Source organism: Andrographis paniculata, unplaced genomic scaffold (assembly GCF_009805555.1).
Source record: "Andrographis paniculata isolate CXL003 unplaced genomic scaffold, ASM980555v1 Contig15END, whole genome shotgun sequence".
NCBI lineage: Eukaryota > Viridiplantae > Streptophyta > Magnoliopsida > Lamiales > Acanthaceae > Andrographis > Andrographis paniculata.
The window spans coordinates 1,494,755-1,519,012 of record NW_026137435.1 but is presented as its reverse complement, the minus strand read 5'-3'; the positions used below and the strand labels follow the sequence as shown (position 1 = coordinate 1,519,012).

At 29.7% G+C, this 24,258-nt stretch overlaps 1 pseudogene; it reads left to right on the top strand.

Moving 5' to 3' along the window:
• Positions 1 to 17,643: 17,643 nt before the first annotated feature.
• LOC127262822 (ADP-ribosylation factor 1-like) lies at positions 17,644 to 21,643 on the top strand (annotated as a pseudogene).
• The last annotated feature ends 2,615 nt before the right edge of the window (positions 21,644 to 24,258 follow it).

The window sequence follows — 24,258 nt, the reverse complement described above, 5'->3', positions numbered from 1 at the left end:
ATATGAACAATCTAGCAAATTAAAAAAGATTTTTTTATTTTTATCACAAATGAACTTAATGTAGGAACTAGCACAATTTACTTTCATCATTATTACGATCGTCGTGATCCTAGCTAGTTATTTCGACTTATCCAAACCATCGATTGTAGGTATGACCTCACCCGGACTTGAATATGGGAGAAATTTAATTTTAGAAGTTTTTTTTTTAGTTCGATCATTTATATTTCATGTCCATTTGTACACTTACTAGATTAGTTTTTAACGGAAGTCTTTCCACGTGTGTTAAGATCGGCTATTAATACTGTTTTACATTCCAAAAAATGATTGAATCTTATAAATTATTGAAACTTAAGTTAGGGATACTCATTTTGATGTGTACAAACTTTTTTAAAATTTTCGTCAATTTTGAAAATTTATTAATTACCATAGGTAGGCTCTTGAATTCATCGAACATTTGAAAACTTTTCAGAATCCTAAGCTTCATTAACTAGAAGTTTTGAGATGTTCACAAACTTCTTCGAATTTTCAATGATATAGAAAATTTTATCACTTACCATAGATGGACACTTGAATTGTACGAACCTTTCGAAAGCTTGTCAAAGATCTACGATATATTATGTTCTTTTGCGGGTTTTACCATAAATTTTTAATATTTACATTTTTTTTCCTCCTAAATTATCAAATTAAGCAATTATTTTTCTTTTTTCATATTATACTACAAATTTATTTTACATTCAAAATATTGCATCAATATTTTTCAAAAAATATCATATAAATATTTTTCATTTAAAGGATTATATTTTTATTAAATATTTATTATTTTAAAAATTATTCAAAATTCCAAAAACAATTCCAAAGTGTACCTAAACACAATTTTTGCTACCACTTAATTATTGATATAAATTATATATGCAAATATTTTGCATGCAGCTGGCGTATGTAAAGGTTCAGCTTCTGCTCTTAATTTTCCAATACTTTTCTTTGATTAATAAATATAAATATATATATATATAAGAATTTTTATATAGTTTGGAACAAGAATATGTATGTATATTTGATTGATTAATCAGACTTGTTATTGTGCAATAGTAGTTGCAACAAAGGCTGCACTGATACAATCTATATTCAAACCTCAAATCCACAAAAAATATTTTTCTCAAGTCAAGAAAAGCATATATAATGCAATAAATTAGTCATTTTAGGACATCATTCATCATAGCTATAAAAGCACATCGAACTAATTATTTTTATTTCTTATACAACAACAATAATTTTGAAGATATACATAGATAGATGAAGGATGATCAGTTGGTATTATTGTTGTCGTTATGGTGGCGTTGATGGAGAAGAATATATTTCTTACGCCATATACTCTTCCGATTAATTCCCACAACACCCTCACGTTGTGGTCATTCCCCATTATTGTTTTGACCGTCTCTCATGTCTTGAATATGATCTTCCCAAAGTCTGCACCCCCGCTCTTTTGTTGTGGGTGCACGTACACATACACCACACACCCCTCTCCATATTAACTGCACACTATTGAAAGATGACATAATTATAAAATCTAAATAGGTTTCATCATTAGAATCATATATAAATATATATATCCTGTATTTTGAAATTATACCAATACCCGAATTTTGGGGGCTAACTGTTGGTATACTTTATTGATTTCATATTTTAATTTTTTCGATCATCTTTACATACTAATATCGGGTTAAAAATATATATATATATGATAAAGTGATCATCTTAATATTTTTGAAGAGAAAATTGACATAATTATATTATATAAAAAAATTATTTCCACACTAAAAAATTAAAAATAAAATTTTAGGCTTGACTTTTGCACTAATATATATGATAGAAAAATTAACTTTGTTGAGTTACAGTACCAAGTAAAATATTAAAATATTTCTTTCCAAGTGAAATTGGAGCCATTGGGAAATGTCATATACAACAACTCTTTCCTTCACTTTTTTTTTTTTCTGCAAAATTTTGGCTTGCAGCCGCCACACATAAAAGTTCAGCTTCTACCTTTAATTTTTCAATACTTTTCTTAGATTAATATATATATATATAAGAATTTATATTTAGTATGGAACAAGAGTATGTATGTATATTTGATTGATTAATAAGATTTGATATTGTGCAATAGTAGTTGCAAGAAATACTGGACTAATACAATCTAAATTCAAAATCCAAATTCACAAACAATATTTTCATAGTATCGTATCAAACAATTATTAAAAAATCTAAATTCAAAATCCAAATCCTCAGACACTATTTTTCTCAAGTTAAAAAAATCATATATAATGCAATATATTAGTCATATTAGGACAACATTCATCATAGCTATAAAAGCACATTGAACTTATCATTTTTATTTCTTATACCACAATAATAATTTTAAAGATATACATAGATGGATTTATAGATAGTTCCATACAAGGAAAGATGATCAGTTGGTATTATTGTTGTCGTTAGGGTGGCGTTGGTGGGGAGGAATATATTTCTTAAGCCATATAATCTTCCGATTAACCCGCAACACCCTCACCTCCTAGTCATCCTCCATTATCGTTTTGACCGTCTCCCGTATCTTGAATATGATCTTCCCTAAGTCTACACCCCCGCTCCTTTGTTGGTGCACGTACCCATACTCCACACAACTCTCTCCATATTAACTGCACACCATTGAAAGATGAAATGCTTATAAAACCTAACTAGGCTTTCATCACTAGAATCATATATAAATATCTTATATTTTGAAGTTATACCAATCCTCGAATTTTGGGGTGCTAACTGTTGGTATACTTTATTGATTTGATATTTAAATTTATTTCGATTATCCTTATCATAGTAATATCGGGTGAAAAAATTATATATATGATAAAGTACTAATCTTAATATTTTTGAAGGGAAAAATTAACATAATTATAGTATATAAAAAAATTATTTGCACACTAAAAAATTAAATAAAATCTTAAGCTTGAATTTTGCACTAATGTATGTGATAGTAACATAACTTTGTTGAGTTACATTACTTAATAAAATATTAAAATATTTCTTACCAAGTGAAATTTGAGCCGTTGGAGAATGTCGTATACAATGACTTTTCTTCTTCACTTTTTTCTGCAAATCTTTGGCTTGCCGCTGCGGCAGGTAAAGGTTCAGCTTTTGCCCTTAATTTTCCAATACTTTTCTTTGATTAAAAAATAAATATATATATACATAAAAATTTATAGATTGTATGGAACAAGAGTATGTATGTCTATTTGATTGATTAATAAGACTTGTTATTGTGCAATAGTAGTTGCAAAAATGTTGCACTGATACAATCTAAACTCAAAATCCAAACTCACAAACTGTATTTTCAAAGAATCGTATTAAACAACTATTCAAAATTCTAAATTCAAAATCCAAATCCACAAACTGTGTTTTTCTTGAGTCAAGAAAAACATATATAATGCAATAAATGAGTCATTTTAGGACATCATTCATCATAGCTATAAAAGCACATCAAATTTATCATGTGTTATTGCGTCTACCACAACAATAATTTTAAGGATATACATAAATAGATTTATAGATAGTTCGATACAAGGAAAGATGATCAGTTGGTATTATTGTCGTCGTTAGGGTGGCGTTGGTGGGGAGGAATATATTTCTGAATCCATATACTCTTCCGATTAACCCACAACACCCTCACCTCCGGATCATCCTGCATAATTGTTTTGACCGTCTCCCGTGTCTTGAATATGATCTCGCCAAAGTCTGCACCCCTGCTCATTTTTTCGGTACACATACACATAGTCTAAGCACTCCTCTCCATATTCACTGCACACCATTGAAAGATGACATGATTATAAAACGTAACTAGGGTTTATTATATATATCCTGTATTTTTAAATTATACCAGTCCTCGAATTTTAGGAGGCTAATTGTTAGTATACTTTATTGATGTGATATTTTATTTTTTCCGATTATCTTTATCACAGTACTAACGGGTGAAAAAAATATATAATAAAGTGATAATCTTAATATTTTTGATGGGAAAATTAACATAATTATATTTTATATTAAAAGAAAAATGTTTGCACTGAAAAATTAAATAAAATCTTAGCTTGAATTTTGCACTAATGCATGTGATAGTAAAATTAACTTTGTTGAGTTACATTACCTAGTAAAATATTGGAATATTTCTTTCCATGTGAAATTGGAGCCATTGGAGAAGGTCATATATAATGACCTCTCTTCTTCACTCTGTACTGCACATCTTTGGCTTACTACGACTGTAGGTACAAATGGTTAGCTTCTGCCCTTAATTTTTCCATCATTTTTTTATATTTTATAAATATGAATATAAATATATTGAAGAATGTATATATAATATGGAACAAGAGTGTGTATGTATATTTGATTGATTAATAAGATGCAATAGTAGCTGCAAGAAATGCTGAAGTGCTGAAGTGATACAATACGCAGAAGTGATATATATATATTGAAGTGGAAATATTGAATTTTGAATTTAAATCAATGTTGTAGGGATTTTGTATTGTTGCCATTTCGGTAACTAATTTCTTAATTTGCTTGGTGGGATTGTAAATTTTATTTTGTACAGAATTTAGTTTGAAGGTTTATAATTAATTGGAATTCAATGTATTGTGTTTTTTTTTTTTTTTCTATATTTAATGGCTAAAACTAAATAGTTAATATGATGATGAATTGGTTTAGGGAATGAAATTAATTGGAGCGTTACATTTATTATTTTGTTGTGGTTCATTAATGTTATTACTGTTTATTATACATTTGTTATTTTAAATTTTTTGAATATGTGTATTGAATAGTAGATTTTTTTTTTTTTTGAAGGGAACAAAATGTGGAGGTAATATTTGAAATTATGTTGGCTTATGATAAAATCTAAAGTTTAAAAATTTTCTAATTTAGAAATGAAATTTAACAAAACACTCTGTTCAGTAATAAAATTTTGTTTAAATAATGATATGACATGTTCTTTTCAAAACATTGAATTTTAAAAAAAGTACTAAAATCTTCATATTAATTCAATTTAAACAAACTATAACATATGAACAATCTAGCAAATTAAAAACGATTTTTTATTTTTATCACAAATGAACTTAATGTATGAACTAGCACAATTTACTTCCATCATTATTACGATCGTCGTGATCCTAGCTATTTATTTCGACTTATCCAAACCATCGATTGTAGGTATGACCTCACCCGAACTTGTAGATGGGAGAAATTTAATTTTATCCTTTTTGTTTAGTTGGATCATTTATATTTCATGTCCATTTGTACACTTACTATATCAGTTTTTAAGTGAAGTCTTTACACGTGTGTTAAGATCGACTATTAATACTGTTTTATATTCCAAAAAATGATCGAATCTTATAAATTATTGAAACTTAAGTTAGGGATACTCATTTTGATGTGTAGAGACTTTTTAAAATTTTCATCAATTTTGAAATTTATTACTTACCATAGGTAGGCTCTGGAATTGCTCGAACATTCGAAAACTTTTCAGAATCCTAAGCTCCATTAACTAGAAGTTCTGAGATGTGCACAAACTTCTTCGAATTTTCAATGATCTAGAAAATTTTATCACTTACCATAGATGGACAGTTGAATTCTACGAACCTTTCGAAAGCTTTTCAAAGATCTAGAATACATTATCATGTTCTTTTGTGAGTTTTACCATAGGTGGACACTTGAATTGTACAAACCTTTCGAAAGCTTTTCAATTTTGAATTGTATCACCCAGCGGCGGCCGCGCCACATGGGCGCACGTGCATCACGCGTGACATTTTCCGGCGTCGGAGGACAATAATAAGGCCTTTGAAACACTTAATGTCCTAATTTGCGAAATTGAAAAAAAAAAAGTGTCTAAAAATAATAATTTGAGATATATTCTGGATAATTTTTGCAATTTTCTCTAAAAATATATGTATTTATGCGTTTTTTTTTCTTCTAATTTTTATATTTTAATGCATATGATTTAGTGTTATATTATTAGTAATTTGGATACTTTTTTATAACGGTATAAAAAATGTTCGATAGAATTTTATGAATTATCTCATACGAAGAAAAAATTGAAAAGTTATATAAAAATGGGATAATTTAGAATCCCCTTTGTTTATATAAAAATTTTCTCCAATAATTTTAATTAAAATATATATATATGTATTTTTTATCATATACACAAACCTTTCGTCATTGTTAAGATATTTTAGAATTCAGTTTTAAATTTAGTAGATTTAGATTTGGTCTTATCAATATATTAGATTATTTAGATTTGAGTGTATCGAGTATATCTGTTTTATGTTGCCTATATATAGGCCCCATTTTGATGATCAAATAATGCAAATTTAAATAATTTTAACATAGCATTAGTATCAGAGCCTTCTCTATTTTTATAGTAGATACAATATACTAATCCACGTTTCTCCGGGTACAGTCAACTTGGAATGTACCCGGAGGTCTTCAATTTTTAGATTTTTGTTTATGATTTTATGGTGTCAACAAAGGTCTTCTAATTTTGAGATCCGTCTACAAGTGATCGTCCTTCAATTTTCTTTTTCAATTTTGCATCCGAGTTTGGGCTTTAATCGTTTGTCATAGTTCAGTACAAAGCACTACTTCCAATTGCGTTAAGAGTCCCGTTGTTTTCCCGGTTCTGGAGAGTTCTGTATTTTTCAAGCTCCGGAGAGAATTTTGTATTTTCCAGTTCCATTTTTTCCGTCTTGGTAAGAGTTTTTCTGACTCTAATTCAGTTGAAGACATTGCTTCTTATTTTGGCATGATGGACGATTGTGGTTGCGTCATCTTCGATCTCTCTTTGCAGACTCAAGTTAGTTTTTGTTATATCAGTTGAGTTTGAGGAGAATGTTGAGATATTTTAGATATATTTAGTTTTAAATTTAGTAGATTTCTATTTAGATTTAATCTTATCCATGTATTATATTAGTTAGATCTGAGTCTATCCAGTCTATCTATTTTATGTTGCCTATATAAAGGCTCTTTATTTTGATGGTCAACAGTCATATTGTTTATTTATTATATTTATACAGCAGTCTTCAGTTTTTATAATTATATATTTTAATATGACATAATATAATTTATACAAATTTTATATTCTAATAAGCCCATGCATAGCACCGGTAAATAGCTAGTAATATAATATAATATATATATATATATATATTGATATGTGAAATTGTCTTTCTATGAAAAAATAAAGATAAAAATGTTTAAATGGATCGAATAAACTAAATAAGTATTTAATTAGATTGAAATTCCATAGAGCCTTTCGAACAAATAACCAACATAAAGAAGTCCTTATTATTTACCTTTATTTCGATTGTTAGCACGTCCGATCCCTTTGTTTTGTTAAGGGAACAAAATGTGGAGGTGATATTTGAAATTATGTTGGCTTATGATAAAATCCAAAAGTTTAAAAATTTTCTAATTTAGAAATAAATTTACCAAAACACTCTGTTGAGTAATAAAATTTTGTTTAAATAATGACAGAACATGTTCTTTTCAAAACATTGAATTCTAAAAAATTACTAAAATCTTGTTCATATTAATTCAATTTAAACAAACTATGACATATGAACAATCTAGCAAATTAAAAATGAATTTTTTTATCACAAATGAACATAATGTATGAACTAGCACAATTTACTTCCATCATTATTACGATCGTCGTGATCCTAGCATGTCATTCGACTTATCCAAACCACCGATTGTAGGTATGACCTCACCTGGACTTGTAGATGGGAGAAACTTAATTTTATCCGTTTTTTTTTAGTTCGATCATTTATATTTCATGTCCATTTTTACACTTACTAGATTAGTTTTTAAGTGAAGTCTTTACCCGTGTGTTAAGATCGACTATTAATACTGTTTATATTCCAAAAAATGATCGAATCTTATAAATTATTGAAACTTAAGTCAGGGATACTCATTTTGATGTGTATAAACTTTTTTAGAAATTTTGAAACATTTATTTATTACCATAGGTAGGCTCTTGAATTGCTCAAACATTCGAAAACTTTTCAGAATCCTAAGCTCCGGTAACTAGAAGTTTTGAGATGCGCACAAACTTCTTCGAATTTTCAATGATATAAAAAATTTTATCACTTACCATAGATGGACACTTGAATTGTACGAACCTTTCGAAAGGTTGTCAAAGATCTAGGATATATTATCATGTTCTTTTGTGGCTTTTACCGTAGATTTTTAATATTCACATTTTTTTCCCTCCTCAAATATCAATTTAAACAATTACTTTTCTTTTTTCATATCATACTACAAATTTATTTTACATTCAAAATATCATATCAATATTTTTCAAAAAATATCATATAAATATTTTTCATTTAAAGTATTATACTTTTATTAAATATTTATTATTTTAAAAATTATTAAAAATTCCAAAGTGTACCTAAACACAATTTTTGCTACCACTTAATTATTGATTCAAATTATATATTCAAATACTTTGGCTCAAGCACGAGCCAAAAAGAACGTAGCTTGCTGGTTGTGCTCTTGGTCGTCTCATCATACTTAGACATTTCTTAGCCAGAATCATCACTTAAAAAGGCTAAAAACTTTGTAGTGTTGTCCATTAATTAAATTTTTTCAAACAACAAATAAAATATTTTTTTCTGAATATATATTACAAAAAATATTATTTTTACTATTCTTAAAATTTCTGAATCTCCCTAAAGTCTCTTATCTAAATAAAGTTATTGACTGTGTTTTCTCGTGGATTTTCAAAAGATTTTTACTATTTATTTATTTATATTCTAAAAAAATATCAAATCAAATAATTATTTTTTATTTCTTCTAGTATTTTCAAAATAAGTTTTACATTCAAAGCATTGTATCAAAACTATTCAAAAATCTAAATTTAAAATCCAGATGACAAACAAATGTGTCTCAAGTCAAGAAAAACATATATAATGCAATAAATGCTTCATTTTTAGAACATCATTCATCATAGTTATAAAAACACATAGAACTTATCATTTTTATTGCTTCTACTACAACAATAATTTTAAAGATATACATAGATAGTTCGACAAGGAAAGATAATCAGTTGTTATTATTGTTGTCGTTAAGAGTGGCGTTGGTGGGGAGGAATATATTTCTTGAGCCATATATTCTTCCGATTAACCCGCAACACCCTCACCTCCGGATCATCCTCCATTATTGTTTCGACCGTCTCCCGTGTCTTGAATATTATCTTCCCAAAGTCTGCACCCCCGCTCCTTTTCCGGTGCACGTACACATACTCTACGCACTCGTCTCCATATTCACTGCACACCACCGAAAGATGACATGATTATAAAACATAACTAGGGTTTCATTATATAAATCTTGTATTTTGATATATTATTTTTTCCGATTATATTTATCACAATACTAACGGGTGAAAAAATATATATATAATAAAGTAATAATCTTAATATTTTTTAAGGGAAAATTAACATAGTAATCTTATATAAAAAATTGTTTGCAAACTAAAAAAATTAAATAAAATCTTAGCTTGAATTTTGCACTAATGTATGTGATAGTAAATTAACTTTGTTGAGTTACATTACCTAGTAAAATATTGGAATATTTCTTTCCAAGTGAAATAGGAGTCACTAGAAAAGGTCATATACAATGACCTCTCTTCTTCACTCTGTGCTGCAAATCTTTGGCATGCTACGGCTGCAGGTACAAATGGTTCAGCTTCTGCCCTTAATTTACCCATGATTTTCTTTGATTTTATAAATATATAGAAGAATTTATATATAATATGGAACAAGAGTATGTATGTATATTTGATTGATTAAAAAGATGCAATAGTAGCGGCAAGAAATGCTCAAGTGCGGAAGTGATACAAATACAATATGTAGAAGTGATATGTGTATATATATAGTGAAGTGAAAATTTTTGAATTTAAATCAATGTTGTAGGGATTTTATATTGTTGCCGTTTAGGTACATAATTAATCGAGTGGTACCTAATTTCTTAATTTGGTTGGTAGGATTTTAAAATTTATTTTCTGCATAATTTAATTGGAAGGTTTATAATTAGTTAGAATTCAATGTACTGTATTTTTTTTATATTTAATGGCTAAAACTAAATAGTTAATATGATGGTGAATTGGTTTAGAGAATGAAATTAATTGGACGTTACATTTATTAATTTGTTGTGGTTCATTAATGTTATTACTGTTTATTATACATATGTTATTTTAAATTTTTTGAATATGTATATTGAATAGTAGATATTTTTTTAAGGGAATAAAATGTGGAGGTAATATTTGAAATTATGTTGGCTTATGATAAAATCTAAAGTTTAAAAATTCTTACGTAGAAATGAAATTTCCCAAAACACTCTGTTCATTAATAAAATTTTGTTTAAATAATGATATGACATGTTCTTTTCAAAACATTGAATTTTAAAAAAAGTACTAAAATCTTCATATTAATTCAATTTAAACAAACTATAACATATGAACAATCTAGCAAATTAAAAACGATTTTTTATTTTTATCACAAATGACTTAATGTATGAACTAGTACAATTTACTTCCATCATTATTACGATCGTCGTGATCCTAGCTATTTATTTCGACTTATTCAAACCATCGATTGTAGGTATGACCTCACCCGGACTTGTATATGGGAGAAATTTAATTTTAGCTGGTTTTTTTAGTTTGATCATTTATATTTCATTTCCATTTGTACACTTACCAGAACAGTTTTTAACCCATGTGTGTTAACATCGACTATTAATATTGTTTTATATTCCAAAAAATGATTGAATCTTAAAAATTATTGAAACTTAAGTTAGGGATACTCATTTTGATGTGTACAAACTTTTTTAAATTTTCGTCAATTTTGAAAAATTTATTAATTACCATAGGTAGGCTCTTGAATTGCTCAAACATTCGAAAAATTTTCAGAATCCTAAGCTCCATTAACTAGAAGTTTTGAGATGTGCACAAACTTCTTCGAATTTTCAATGATATAGAAAATTTTATCACTTACCATAGATGGACACTTGAATTGTACGAACCTTTCGAAAGCTTGTCAAAGATCTAGGATATATTATCATGTTCTTTTGTGGGTTTTACCGTAGATTTTTAATACACATTATTTTTCCTCCTCAAATATCAATTTAAACAATTACTTTTCTTTTTTCATATCATACTACAAATTTATTTTACATTCAAAATATCACATCAATATTTTTCAAAAAAATATCATATAAATATTTTTCATTTAAAGTATTATATTTTTATTAAATATTTATTATTTTAAAAATTATTCAAAATTCCAAAACAATTCCAAAGTGTACCTAAACACAATTTTTGCTACCACTTAATTATTGATATAAATTATTTATGCAAATATTTGGCATGCAGCTACCGCAGGTAAAGGTTCAGCTTCTGCCCTTAATTTTTCAATACTTTTCTTTGATTAATAAATATAAATATAAATATATATATATATATATGAATTTATATATAGTATGGAACAAGAGTACGTATGCATATTTGATTGATTAATAAGACTTGTTATTGTACAATAGTAGTTGCAAGAAATGCGGCGCTGATACAATCTAAATTCAAACCTTAAATCCACAAACAATATTTTTATAGAATCGAATCAAACAATTGTTCAAAAATCTAAATTCAAAATTCAAACCCACAAACACTATTTTTCTCAAGTCAAGAAAAGCATATATAATGCAATAAATTAGTCAATTTAGGACATCATTTATCATACTAAAAAAGCACATCGAACTACTTATTTTTATTTCTTATACCACGACAATAATTTTAAAGATATACATAGATAGATTTATAGATAGTTCGATACAAGGAAGGATGATCAGTTGGTATTATTGTTGTCGTTAGGGTGGCATTGGTGGGGAGGAATATATTTCTTACGCCATATGCTCTTCCGATTAACCCGCAACACCCTCACGTCGTGGTCATCCCCCATTAATTTTTTGACTGTCTCTCGTGTCTTGAATATGATCTTCCCAAAGTCTGCACCCCCGCTCTTTTGTGGGTACACGTACACATACTCCACACACCCCTCTCTATATTAACTGCACACCATCGAAAGATGACATGATTATAAAACCTAACTAGGGTTTCATCATTAGAATCATATAAATATATATATCTTGTATTTTGAAATTATACCAGTTCTCGAATTTTGGGGCGCTAACTTTTTGTATACTTTATTGATTTGATATTTTAATTTTTTGGATTTTTATCTTTATCATACTAATATCGGGTTAAAAATATATATGTGGTAAAGTGATAATCTTAATATTTTTTAAGAGAAAATTAACATAATTATATTATATAAAAAAATTATTTCTACACTAAAAAATTAAATAAAATCTTAGGCTTGACTGTTGCACTAATATATATGATAGAAAAAATAACTTTGTTGAGTTACAATACCAAGTAAAATATTAAAATATTTTTTTGCAAGTGAAATTGGAGTTATTGGAGAATGTCATATACAACAACCTTTTTTCTTCACTTTTTCCTGCAAATCTTTGGCTTGCAGCTCCCGCAGATAAAGGTTTAGCTTCTGCCCTTAATTTTTCCATACTTTTCTTTGATTAATAAATATAAATATAAGAATTTATATATATTGTGGAACAAGAGTATGTATGTATATTTGATTGATTAATAAGACTTGTTATTGTGCAATAGTAGTTGCAAGAAATGTTTCACTTATACAATCTAAATTCAAAATCAAAATCCACAAACAATAGTTTCATAGAATTGTATCAATCAACTATTCAAACAATCTAAATTCAAAATCCAAATCCACAAACAGTATGTATTTTTCTCGAGTCAAGAAGAGCATATATAATGCAATAACTGGGTCGTTTTAGGACATCATTCATCATAGCTATAACAGCACATCGAACTTATCATATTTGTTTCTTATACCACAACAATAATTTTAAAGATATACATAGACAGATATTTAGATAGTTCGATACAAGGAAAGATGATCAGTTGGTATTATCGTTGTTGTTAGGGTGACGTTGGTGGGGAGGAATATATTTCTTAAGCCATATACTCTTCCGATTAACCCGCAACACCCTCACCTTCTGGTCATCCTCCATTATTATTTTGACCGTCTCCCGTCTCCCGTGTCTTGAATATGATCTTCCGAAAGTTTGCACCCCCATTCCTTTGTTGGTGCACATACACATACTCCACACCCCTCTCCATATTAAGTAACACCATTGAAAGATGACATGATTATAAAACCTAACTAGGGTTTCAATATATATATTTTTGTATTTTGAAATTATACCAGTCCTCGAATTTTAGGGCGCTAAATGTTGGTATACTTTATTGATTTGATATTTTTAATTTTTTCGATTACCCTTATCATAGTAATATCGGGTGAAAATTATATATATGATAAAGTGATAATCTTAATATTTTTGCAGGGAGAATTAACATAATTATATTATATAAAAAAATTATTTTCACACTAAGAAATTAAATAAAAGCTTAGGCTTGAATTTTGCACTAATGTATGATAATAAAATTAACTTTGTTGAGTTAAAATATTAAAATATTTCTTTCCAAGTGAAATTGGAGCCATCGGAGAATGTCATAAACAAAGACCTTTTTTTTTCACTTTTTTTCTGCAAATCTTTGGCTTGTAGCTGCCGCAGATAAAGGTTCAGCTTGTGACCTTAATTTTTCTATATTTTTCTTTGATTAATAATAATAAATATATATATAAGAATTTATATATAATATGGAACAAGAGTATGTATGTATATATATTTGATTGATTAATAAAACTTGTTATTGTGCAATAGTAGTGGCAACAAATGTTGCACTTATACAATCTAAATTCAAAATTCAAATCCACAAACAATAGTTTCATAAAATCGTATCAAACAACTATTCAAAACTCTAAATTCAAAATCCAAATCTACAAACAGTATTTTTCTCGAGTCAAGAAGAGCATATATAATGCAATAACTGAGTCATTTTAGGACATCATTCATCATACCTGTAAAAGCACATCGAACTTATCATATTTATTTCTTATACCACAACAATAATTTTAAAGATATACATAGATAGATTTATAGATAGTTCGATACAAGGAATGATGATCAGTTATTATTGTTGTCGTTAAGAGTGGCGTTGGTTGGGAGGAATATATTTCTTGAGCCATATATCCTTACGATTAACCAGCAACACCCTCACCTCCGGGTCATCCTCCATTATTGTTTGGACCGTCTCCCTTGTCTTGAATATTATTTTCCCAAAGTTTGCACCCCCGCTCCTTTTCTGGTGCACGTACACATACTCTACGCACTCGTCTCTATATTCACTGCACACCATTGAAAGATGACATGATTATAAAACATAACTAGGGTTTCATTATATATATATCTTTATATTTTGAAATTATACCGGTTCTCGAATTTCGGGGGGCTAATTGTTAGTATACTTTATTGATTTGATATTTTTTTTTTTTTATTATCTTTATCACAGTACTAACGGGGAAAAAAATATTTAATAAAGTGATAATCTTTTTATTTTTAAGGGAAAATTAACATAGTTATATTATATAAAAAAAAAAATGTTTGCAGACTAAAAAATAAAATAAAATCTTAGCTTGAATTTTGCACTAATGTATGTGATAGTAAAATTAACTTTGTTGAGTTACATTACCTAGTAAAATATTGGAATATTTCTTTCCAAGTGAAATTGGAGTCATTGGAGAAGGTCATATACAATGACCTCTCTTCTTCACTGTGTGCTGCAAATATTTGGCTTACTACGGCTGTAGGTACAAATGGTTCAGCTTCTGTCTTTAATTTTCCCATTCTTTTCTTTGGTTATATAAATATAAATATATTGAAGAATATATATAATATGGAACAAGAGTATGTATGTATATTTGATTGATTAATAAGATGCAACAGTAGCCGCAAGAAATGCTGAAGTGCTGAAGTGATACAAATATGCAGAAGTGATATATATATATATATATATTGAAGGGGAAATTTTGAATTTTGAATTTAAATTTGTAGGGATTTTTTATTGTTGCCGTTTAAGTAACTAACTAATCAAGTGGTAACTAATTTCTTAATTTGCTTGGTAGGATTTTAAATTTTATTTTCTGCAGAATTTAGATGGAAGGTTTATAATTAATTGGAATTCAATTTATTGTGTGTTTTTTTATTATTTAATGGCTAAAACTAAACAGTTAATATGATGGTGAATTGGTTTAGGGAATGAAATTAATTGGAGCGTTACATTTATTAATTTTGTGTGGTTCATTAATGTTATTACTGTTTATTATACATTTGTTATTTTAAATTTTTTGAATATGTGTATTGAATAATATATTTTTTATTTTTTTTTAAGAGAACAATATGTGGAGGTAATATTTGAAATTATGTTGGCTTATGATAAAATCCAAAGTTTAAAAATTTTCTCTTTTAGAAATGAAATTTACCAAAACACTCTGTTCATCAATAAAATTTTGTTTAAATAATGACATGACATGTTCTTTTCAAAACATTGAATTTTAAAAAATTACTAAAATCTTGTTCATATTAATTCAATTTAAACAAACTATAAACATATGAACAATCTAGGAAATTAAAAACGATTTTTTATTCTTATCACAAATGAACTTAATGTATGAACTAGCACAATTTACTTCCATCATTATTACGATCGTCGTGATCCTAGCTATTTATTTCGACTTATCCCAAACCATCGATTGTAGGTATGACCTCACCCGGACTTGTAGATGGGAGAAATTTAATTTTAGCCGGTTTTTTTTAGTTCGATCATTTATATTTCATGTCCATTTGTACACTTACTAGATCCGTTTTTAAGTGAAGTCTTTACGCGTGTGTTAAGATCGACTATTAATACTGTTTTATATTCCAAAAAATGATCGAATCTTATAAATTATTGAAACTTAAGTTAGGGATACTTATTTTGATGTGTACAGACTTTTTAAAATATTCAACAAATTTTGAAAAATTTATTACTTACCATAGGTAGGCTCTTGAATTGCTCGAACATCGAAAACTTTTCAGAATCCTAAGCTCCATTAACTAGAAGTTCTGAGATGTGCACAAACTTCTTCGAATTTTCAATGATCTAGAAAATTTTATCACTTACCATAGATGGACAGTTGAATTGTACAAACCTTTCGAAAGCTTTTCAAAGATCTAGGATCCATTATCATGTTCTTTTGTGGGTTTTACAATAGGTGGACACTTGAATTGTACAAACCTTTCGAAAGCTTTTCAATTTTGAATTGTACCACACTACCAAAAAAATGATCTTTCACCACGGCTCGACAGTTCGTTACAATAACATCGTAACAAATAATGGTTTTTGTTACGACAATTTCCGTGACCAAATATATATTTTCTTGGTCAACGTTTCAGGTTCTTTAATTACGCAAAATAATCCGTAACAAAAACGGAGTTGGTAGACTTTGTTCAAAATAACATTAGTTACGATTGTGCTTCGTAAGAAATGGTGTTTACTTTTATTTTTTAAATTTAAAATATATTTTGGATTTAAAAAAAGGTAGAAACGCTATAGCGATTTTGGAAAACTAAGAACGATTTCATACCCACACGCGCAGGCTTTCTTATTCCCCTCCTCGGTGCTGAATAGATTTCACACTTAGCAAATTTCAGAAAGTTAGGGCACATCTCATTCTTCGACGCGATTTCTCAATCAGCACTGGACGAAGGTGGGATCGAGGAGGTTAATCGGCACGGCGTCCAGGTAATGTTTTTAAGTTATCTCGAGTAGTATGAGGATCGATCCACGGATCTTCGTCGCGTCCTCTGTAAGGAGAAATCGATATAGGGCGTCGTAATATTCTTCTTCTTTCTCATGTGGTATTGGGAATTGTATGGCTTGTGTGTGATAAACAGAACTTGATTAGTTGGTAGGATAACGTATTCTTGTGTTAGAGAACTAGTAGGCAGATTGTTTAAGTGCCCTGTGAAGTTTGATTTATTAATGTTGTAATTTTATCACATGATTATTTTGGTTCTGGAATTTTGGTTTTTGGTCTGCTGGTTTGAAAGGGAAGAATCTCAATCTGCACCTGTTCGACTCTACCCTAGGATCAGTATGGGTTGAGGTGTTTGTGTTTCTGTCTTGTTGTTTAAGATGGGTGATGAGAGTATAAAAATGATAAAATAATACATGGCTGGAGTATAAAATTATTTATAATGAGAGTATATTGTATCATGACTGGGAGAGATAACAACGCGCACAGCCGCGGGGCTGACAGCTGAGATGCACCCAGCCTGGCTCACTGTCATCTACAGGTATTTCGTCACAATGCCAATCAGCTTCATTTTTGCATTACAATTATACTCATTGTTCCAGTTACAGTGAGTCATCGTCTTTTATTTCAAATTTGTGCAGGAAATGGAGGGTAAGAGGTGCTGATACTTTTCCTGGATCAGATCAGATCCTTTATTTGTTTATTTTATATATTATAACATAGTTAGATTCAATTCATCGTATTCACTCTCAAATTGATTGAGGGTGAGATGGGAATTGTTTTCATGAGGCTGTTTTCTTCACTCTTCGGGAACAAGGAAGGTCGGATTCTTGTGTTGGGCCTCGACAATGCCGGAAAGACCACCATTCTTTGTATGCCTCATTTTTCGCTTCATACGATTCATGTTGTTGTGGTTGCCTACTTGCCGTGGTGATGACTTTTAATTAATTCTCTATAGCTATTGGTTTTTGCAGATCGACTTCAGATGGGCGAAGTAATGTCTACTATTCCAAGTACTTACCTTGTTATCCTCACTTTAAGCAATTCGATACTGTTATTCTATGAACGTGGGTTGACTGACATTTAACGCGCTAATTTTTGGATATTTTGCGTTGTTTCTAATTGTTTTATGTTATTCTCTTCTCTTGAGCTTGTTTTGGTTGCTTTCTTGAGTTCATTAATTTGCTGCATCTATTTCATAGGCAGAATTTAATATGACAAATGGTGATATGCGAAATGTGTAGTCTGAAAATATGATTAGGGAAACTTTGCTTTACTTGATTAATGAGTAGATGTCTTTTTCATTTTACAGCTATTGGGTTCAATGTGGAAACAGTGCAATATAACAACATAAAGTTCCAAGTTTGGGATTTAGGTGAGTTTATCATCCTTAATAGAATTGGGATTGTTTTCAAAGTTTTTTGGCTTTCAGGATCCTTGCTGTTTGACTTGGACTCGTGAATTTGTTTATTTTCATATGGGGTTCATCATTTTAATTTTTAATTTCTGAGTTTGGTTGTTATTGACTGTGTCATGTGTCGCCCTTGGTGATTTATGTTGAAATTATGAAAAGAAGAAGTTGAGGACTTCTTGGCTTTAGGTTTTCACTTTCATTAGAGCTCCAGAGCATGAAAACAAATGATGTCCATGGATGAACTATTCACATTAATACACAGTGGAATGAATTTGTAACAACTATCAGCTATTAAATGTTGCCACTGGCTATGGTTTCAAATGCTGCCATACATTATAAAAGATAATTGTAGGTTTATCTTAGAGAATGTAGACTACAAGTCAACATTATCCTTCTAGTTAGCCTAAGATTTTTTTTTTTTTAAATATATATAATCACTTCACCAATGAGGGAGGAATATTGTTTTGTTATACTTGCAGTTTCGGCGTGTCTCATGAGCTAAATGATTGGAATGTAAATGTTTTAAACTTGCTTCCTTATTTTTTCTTTTTCATTCTTTCCATCAAGGAGCCGAAGGATTTTATAAGTTATGATTTACTTTATAGACATACGATTTGCTTATGAGGGTGGGTCGTGATTCTAGAGTATAATTAGGCATCTAGGCCATTAAGCTTAATGCAACTACAAAACACAGTTATAACTTTAACCTGTGGAAGTCATAAAATAACATTCAAGAAAATAACCATGGGAATGCTCTTTGTTATCACAATTTCATTTATGCTAAGTGGTTTTGTGATTACTTAGTAGTTTCTCTTCCAACCATTTCTAAGAAGTCATTTTGAAGTTTTTTATTCGTAACATTGGTGGTTTTCCTTGTTGTGGTAGGTGGGCAGACCAGTATCAGGTAACTAATTACTCAAAAAAGTTCCAAGTAATTACTTGTGATTTTTATTTCTATCGTCTATTTAGTTAATTTGTCCAATTTAATGGTTCTCTTTTCAATCACACAATACTGACATGTGTCTGTACCCTGTCTAATATTGCCTATTGGATTTGTGCAGTAATGACATTTCTTCGTTCTAAATCCATGTTAAAATCTCTCTCTAATGATTTTTTTTCATACTTTTTTACTTTTCAATAGAATGTTTTATTTTTTATTCTGTATCTAAGAATTGATAGATTTAGTTAATTACTGCCATGGATAAATAGTTTACCCAGGTGAAATTGTCAAAATAATATTCTGTTTTCAGGTAGGAATTGGTTTTATTGTTATTATTTTTTTAGAAAAATTTTAACTTTTTTCTTTTGTATATTTTTTAATACTTTATGTGGTGCTTGACAACATCAAGTTCACTTTAATTTTTCAATGGAAGTGGTAAAAATGTCTAGCAGTAGTTTTTTTTTTTTTTTTTGCTATATTATTGCAGTCACATTGGTTGTTGTTCACTAGGAGCTTTGGTTAACTATTGAATTTCAATGATTGTTTATCTCGAATGTGTTTATATATATACATAAGTGGATAAGTCAAAATTTTGAATTAAGACAACACTTTGCCAAATCCTTCAAATCTGGATAGATTGCTGGTACATTTTTTTGTTGATAGCCAAAGTGCTACATATTTTTATTACTAGATGATGCTATAGCGAGAATCCTTATTTCTATATAAAACATGACTTGTGGTGAGTGAGTGCATCTTACAATAGACCTTACTCATCTTTGAACCAACCACATGATACACATATACTAAATGATATTCTTATTTTCCGGTATCTTTTCCTTTTTATTTCTTCCTAATCCCTTGAATCGATGCTAAGATGTTTTGCTTTGTTGCTTAGGCCATACTGAAGGTCCTATTTTCCCAATACTCAAGCGATAATATATGTTAGTGATTCAAGTCATACTGATAGACTAGTGGTTGCCAAGGAAGAATTCCATGCAATATTGGAGGTGATATTTCCATTTATGTACTATCAGAAGAAAGTTCATCACCTATATATTTCAAAGGGGATGTTCTTGTTCCGTTTTACACCAAGGTTAATGGAAGATCAAATAAGCTAAACTCTATGTTACTGGACAGATCTTAAGAATGTAATGAAAATATTTTTTATTTCATATGTCACCATCACATATTCATGGTAAACAACTTGCTTGTGCTTGGCTTCAACAGGTATGCTGTCCCGATTATGGTACTTTTAGTTGTCAAAGGTTAACAATGTTCTCATTAATTGTGAAGCTTTAAATTTCAAGAACATAATAGAATTAGAGTGATGTTTTTTTAATAAACACTTTAGTAGTTTTTGTAAAATATTGAATGGCCACCGTTTGCATAATTTTGCTGCACATAATCCTTTGAAGTTCTCTGAGTGTTCTTACAGTAAGTTCCTACCTAGGTGGCCCTGGAACTTGAACCAGTACTTAACAGTTTGTTTACCTTTAGCTTTGGTTTTTAATATTTTAGGCCTTGGCAGTTTGTTTTCAACTTAAATAGAAATGAAAAATTGTTCTTGTTTCTAGTTGTTTTAATTTTTCCTACGTCAGTTAAACTGTTTGTTTAAACTGTTGATGATCTTTGTTAATGATTGACTGTACTTTCCTCTTTCTTATATGGAATTACATTGGTCCCTTTCCAGGAGGAAGAGCTAAAAGGCGCCGTTGTCCTCTTGTTTGCTAACAAGCAGGTGGAATTTTATACCATTCTTTCTGCTATATATATATATATAAACATTAACATTGCACTTAATTTACATACGATAAGCATAAATTTCTTGATGCATTTGCATACTTGTTAACTCTGTGTGTCGGTTGAAGTTGCTTGTTAATCCACTCACAAGTTAGATAAGTGTACTCTCTTATGGCTTAACATTATCTGACTTACAGGATCTTCCTGGAGCAATGGATGATGCTTCGATAACTGAGGCCTTAGAGTTTCACAAAATTAAGAATCGGTAATGGTCTATCTTCAAAACTTCCGCCATAAAGGGAGATGGCCTCTTTGAGGGCCTAGACTGGTAATTCATGGATACATAATGTGCTTTGGTACCTAATTCATGGATATAATACCATGTATTGTACGACATGTCTGAATATACATACTCGTATTGTTCTAGTTGCAAAGCTTTACACTTCTAATGTCTGTGTTATGGCATGTTATACATACATTTTGAACGTCTGTTGATATCTATGGCTCAATATACTCAAAAATTGCACTTGTGGATGCTGTAGGTGACACACTTTTCCTGGTCAAGGTCTTCGTGACATCCGCCTCAGTCCCGGACACACCCCTTATTTTGCCGACCATTGCTGGGGCGACTACCCTTCGCGATGTCGTTGGTGAAGATCCTATTGAGTGGAACTACAAGGACGTAAGGATCTACTTTAATACCTTTCTTGTATTGCCTTCCGAAATTTATAAGAAGTATGACTTAAAGTAATCTCTGTGTTGGCAATTGCAGCTCATGCGCCGGGCTTGAAATGTTGGTACCGATACACCCATGTTAATTGCCCCGTTTGTCATATGGATTGAATGTCGAACCTGTCTTTGGATGGATTGTGTTGAGTTTTTGTTGAACTATGTCTGGAATTGATGCGTAGACCTTTGTGGTTTGAATTCGTATGGTGAAAAATGTGCCTAATGGGATTGATGGATAACCGTATTTGCTTATTGCGTTGTTTACTTGTGTTTGAACTGTTAAGCACGTTTTGCGGAACAGGTTGTTGATGTGTAGATACTAGTAGGCTTGTTCTATGGGTTGCTTTACTTTGTTGGTAGGTATGGAATTCAGATTTTAATATGAATTAATGTTTGTGCGGGGCGTAATGATGATGATGTTTATAGCAATCTTTGTATTCGTAATTTATTTTCGTATCATACGCATCACAGCAGGTCCATTTGTTACGAACAATTTCAATTGCAGCGTACCCCCTGTTTTTCACAATACGCTATTTTTCCGTAACAAAAGGCCAGAAAATCGTTACAAAAAGTGGTCTTTGGATATTTGTTGTTACAGACGGTTTCGTGACTATAAGTAGGTAATATTTTTTTTACGGCGTTCAATGCCGTTACAAATAGTCGTAACAAAAACCAAGTTCTGACAACCGGTCAATGGAAAACACTTGTAACGCGAGGAACTTCCGTAACAAATACCGTAACTAAAAGTCCTGCCACACGCGCGGAAGGATCTACCTTTCGTTACGAGAGAAAATTCGTAACAAACATCGTAACAAATACCATACTTCAGGGAGCGTTGACCGATCGTAATAGTTACGAAAAGTGGCGTGGCAAAAAACATTCGTTACGCGAGTACACATTACGGAAAAAAGTCGTAACAAAGGCGTAGCAAATACGCAAATTGCACGAAATATGGCTTTTTGTTACGATTTTCCGGCCGTAATAGAAAACAGTTTTTTTGGTAGTGCCACCCAGCGCCGGCCGCGCCACATGGGCGCACGTGCGTCACGCATGACATTTTCCGGCGCCGTAGAACAATAATAAGACCTTTGAAACACTAAATATCCTAATTTGCGAAATTGAAAAAAAAAAAGTGTCTAAAAATAATAATTTGAGATATATTCTGGATAAGTTTTGCAATTTTCTCTAAAAATATATATATTTATGCGTTTTTTTTTCCTTCTAAAAATTTTTATATTTTAATGCATATGATTTAGTGTTATATTTTTAGTAATTTGGATACTTTTTTATAACGATAAACAATGTTCGATAGAATTATATGAATTATCTCATACGAAGAAGAAATTGAAAAGTTATATAAACATGGGATAATTTAGAATCCCCTTTGTTTATATAAAAATTTTCTCCAATAATTTTAATTAAAAAAAAAAAAATTTATCATATACAAAAAGTATACACAAACCTTTCGTCATTGTTGAGATATTTTAAACATTTAGTTTTAGATTTAGTAGATTTCTATTTAGATTTGGTCTTATCAATATATTAGATTATTTAGATTTGAGTTTATTGAGTATATCTGTTTTATGTTGCCTATATATATAGGCCTCATTTTGATGATCAAATAATGCAAATTTTCAGTTTTCGTAATTAATTTTAACATAGTATTAGTATCAGAGCCTTCACTATTTTTAGAGTAGATACAATATACTATTCCACGTTTTTTCGGATACAATCAACTTGGAATGTACTAGGAGGTCATCAATTTTTAGATTTTTGTTTATGATTTGATGGTGTCAACGAAGGTCTTCTAATTTTGAGATCCGTCTACAAGTGATCGTCCTTCAATTTTCTTTTTCAATTTTGCATCCGAGTTCGGGCTTTAATCATTTGTCATAGTTCAGTACAAAGCACTACATCCAATTGCGTTAAGAGTCCCGTCATTTTCCTGGTTCCGGAGAGTTCTGTATTTTTCAAGCTCCGGAGAGAGTTTTGTATTTTCCAGTTCCATTTTTTTAGTCTTTGGTAAGAGTTTTTTTTACTCTAATTTAGCTGAAGGCATTGCTTCTTATTCTGGCACGATGGATGATTGTGGTTGCATCATTTTCGATCTTTCTTTGCAAACTCAAGTTAGTTTTAAATTTAGTAGATTTCTATTTAGATTTAACCATATATTAGATTATTTAGATTTGAATCTATCGAGTCTATCTATTTTATGTTGCCTATATATAGGCTCTTTATTTTGATGGTCAAATAATAAAAATCTTCAGTTTTCGTAATTTATTTTAACAGTCATATTCTTTATTTATTATATTTATACAAAATCTTCAATTTTTATAATTCTATATTTTAATATGACATAATATAATTTATACAAATTTTATATTCTAATAAGCCGTGCATAGCATCGGTAAATAGCTAGTAATATAATATATATATTGATATGTGAAATTGTATTTCTATGAAAAAATAAAAATAAAAATGTTTAAATGGATCGGATAAACTAAATAAGTATTTAATTAGATTGAAATTCCATAGAGCCTTTCGAACAAAAAATCAACATA